We start from the raw sequence: 3,540 nt of genomic DNA, 5'->3' as shown, positions 1-3,540 counted from the left end.
TGAGCTTTCTGGGGCCGGATAATCCAGCCTAAGTTAGGCCCGGATAATCCGCCCCCCCGGATAATCCGCCCTCCAGGTACAAAACCATGACAATGTCCGGGTAAAAATCCGGCCCCAGTACTGAGCAGCAAAACTTCAAGTCCTTAGCCAATTTTGAGGGGGCCGGATATTCTTGAAATATCCGGCCCGGATAATCCGGCCCTGGTACAAAACCAGGACAATATCCGGGCAAATGTCCGGCCCCCATCGAGTGCAATTCTTCAAGTCCTTAGCCAAATTTGAGGGGGCCGGATATTCTTGAAATATCCGCCCGGATAATCCGGCCCGGTACAAAACCAGGACAATATCCGGCAAATGTCCGGCCCTGTCTTGTTGTATTTCCTCAAGTCCTTAGCCGAACCGGGGGCCGGATATTTTGGAAATATCCGGCCCGGATTATCCGGCCTGATGAACATTTTTGCAACTCCCTTTTTGACAGCATTGATCACATCCAACACACAAACAAATATATCTATGTAATCCCTGTACCACTTAAACACCAATTAGTGTATCGCATATATTGACATCAAACATACAAAACATAATATGAGAGATGTTCTTTCACCTTTGCTATCTTGTTATTTAGAATAACATAATTTGCTTCCGTTGCTTGTTGAATGTTGGGTCAGTGACCTCTGCTTGTAATAATTTGGATCTTACTCTGCTAAGAGTTGTAATATATTCTTTTGAGTCGTAGAGTCACTGTTGTTTTACCGATTCTCTCACTGTAGTCTTCCGAGCTCGAGGTTAGGCTTATATCAGACGAAGATCTGGTATTTGTCTAACCCTGATCCCGGGGGTGCCACAATCCAGCTCTTCATCTCCATGGATGGCCAGCTGAAGATGGTGATGGGTGATACGCTTCACCTTCAGATCCTTGCTTGCGTTCCCCGCCAGCTCCAGAACTTCAGCAGTCAGGTACTCCAAGATAGCAGCAGAGTAGCCCGCCGCTGTAGCACCAACACAGCCATTCGCCCAGAGCCGTTTGCTTCAGCTGACAATGGATACAGCCAACAGGGAACTGTAATATAGCATTGCAAAATAATTAGTACAGGGATGGTACCTTCCAATTCTGAGAATCATGATGACAGTGGCAAACTAATAAACCAAAACTGGTTGTTTGCTAACAGTCAAGACACAACAGTTTAGAGACTTTTAATAACACAATTAAGCATCATAATCTTAATAACATATGTGAAGTAATCATCCAGGATTATACAAAACATACCTAAGACAAAGCTTGTCGCAGCACTGGACCATACCTCATGCATTCCTTCACATATGTATTAGGCATTTTTGTATAATCCTGGATGATTACTTCACATATGTTAAGAGAGCTGTAGTTAATAAGGTTCTGTCAGCTTGTTGTCCTGCACAAGAAAAGGGCAATAAAATTCCACTCACTGCATTAACAAGTCAACCGCATGCAAAATTCAACTTTTGACTGATTTACTACCTCTATCCACTTGGCGCATTTATGCCGATTGTGACCCTCCACCCTGCAATAGCAGTATTTTGTGTTCAATCTTTTATGCTTCTTTGGCTTCAGCCTTTTCTTCGGTGCACCTCATGCATAGGATCTAAAACCTTTTCCAATTCTCCAGAATCAAGTTCTGCCGTTTGTGGCAGCACCGGACCATACCTCATGCATTCCTTGTGACCACTGGATGATTCCTTCCTATGATCTTGCATCAAAAGACTGATGACACTGCTCTCTGCAGGTTTGTCAAGATTTGGCAAGAAAAACTAGAGTGCTGCCAAATACAGTGAAGCAATATCGCACGCCAAATTTTGGTTCAGTTATCTCACGTGCAACTAGCCATATTTAGTAATGGAGCTTTAAGTAGACTACTCAAAAGATCCATGAGATTCGTTGGTCTTTATGATATAGTGTATACTCATATACAGACTCCAGCAGGCGATACTCCACCTCTCCAAGGATATTATTAATAATTTGTTTAAATCTCCAGTACTACAGACGAACACGGGTACACTAATGTATACGAGCCTTAAACAAATTCAAGCATGGGTACTACAGAGGAGTACTATAGGCGAACATATTTTCACGAAAATTAGAATCAACAGCATTAATCATACCAGAAGTTGTGCGGGCCTGGTGTAGGTGTAGGTGCTATCGGAGCAGCTCTGCGGTACAGCGCTGGCGCCGTTTGAGGCGGAAGATCGGAGCGCATCCGCCGCCGCCGCCGTCCACGGGGCCGCGCGTGGGGAGAGGATAGCTGCAGAGGGAAGGGACCACAGAGGGGATGGACTAGGTCCTGCGCCCTCGCCATAGGGGTTCGGTGGCGGCCAGGATTTGTCGCTGTCGTGAGGCAGAGGTTGGGGAGTGGCGGGGATTCTGATCCGGGAGCTCTGGATTCAGTCGTGCGAGGTGGGACGGTTGCCTACGAATTTACCATAATACCTCTGGAAAGTTAATTTAAAATGCATAATTAAATTCTCTCATCGGACGGACATAATTAATCACAGCAGTAGTGCTTGCCAATCACCGTAACACAGCTCATACATATAAGGTTCTTGCTCTAAAATGCCAACACCCTTCAAAAAGAGGGTGGAGTGACAATCTGAATCCAGAAATGAAGATGAACAAATAAAAGGAGAGCAGAAATTTACGTAGGTCAAGCCGTGAATGGAGGAACAAATAATCTGCTGGTTTGCCTCAAACAGTGCTGCACCACCTCGTCCGCATCTCCACGGCTGAGCGTGACCACAGGAGGGAGGACCTACCAGCCTCAGAAATCTAGGATTTTGTAGTTGACAGAGACGGAAGATGAACAAATAAAAGAAGAGCAGAAATTTACCTAGGTCAAGTCGTGAATGGAGAAATAATCTACTGCTTTGCCTCAAACAGCGCTGGACCTCCTCATCCGCATCTCCAGGATGAGCGCGACCACGGGAGGGAGGGCCTAGCGGTGGCAGAACCTGAGATTTGTAGTCGACAGAGACGGCGACGTAAGCGAAGAAAGGACGACGACGATGGCTCAAAGATCCACCCCGCTGAGGACAACGACATCGATCCTACGCCATTGAGCCATCTCTCGGTACCAGTGACATGGATGAAGAAATGTCGACGACATCGGTGCCACGCTCCACCACGCCGGCCGAGGACAACGCTGTCTATCTTGTGCCCTTGAGACATCTCCCGGCTGCCTCCTTGTCCCGTGCAGAGGAGACGGAACTTGGCAAGCTGCTAGGCCCGCCGAAAACGAGACGGTCGCATGCGAAGAAGAGGGCGGATGGGAGGATACGAAACGGTCATGCTAGGATTGGGGAGCGCGGGCGGCGGCGCGGTAGGGTTTCACCGCGAGCGGGTTGGTGCAATCTTTTATCTCTGGTAGTGAAACAGATGGAAAACTGGGATTTGCTGGGAGGTCCATCGGATGGCCAGAAATCCAAAAAAAAAAAAAAACCAGGAGGCTCCGTGAGGGTGCATTGTATATACCCGTGGATTAGAAGGGCGAAGCATATACTAGTGTTTTACCA

At 47.2% G+C, this 3,540-nt stretch overlaps 1 long non-coding RNA gene across 2 annotated transcripts; it reads right to left on the bottom strand.

Moving 5' to 3' along the window:
• Positions 1–484: 484 nt before the first annotated feature.
• LOC127311202 (uncharacterized) lies at positions 485–2,440 on the bottom strand. Of its 2 annotated transcripts, XR_007857607.2 has the most exons (4): positions 2,137–2,440; positions 1,496–1,754; positions 1,268–1,409; positions 485–1,060 (listed from the first exon to the last, which is right to left on the bottom strand). It is a non-coding gene; the product is annotated as an uncharacterized lncRNA (long non-coding RNA). The 2 variants fall into 2 exon arrangements; XR_007857606.2 differs by having other exon boundaries at positions 1,496–2,438.
• Between the last annotated feature and the right edge of the window lie 1,100 nt (positions 2,441–3,540).

This window comes from Lolium perenne, chromosome 7 (genome assembly GCF_019359855.2).
Source record: "Lolium perenne isolate Kyuss_39 chromosome 7, Kyuss_2.0, whole genome shotgun sequence".
NCBI lineage: Eukaryota > Viridiplantae > Streptophyta > Magnoliopsida > Poales > Poaceae > Lolium > Lolium perenne.
Note: the sequence above shows the minus strand (reverse complement) of the source record. Positions and strands in the feature narration are given on the sequence as shown.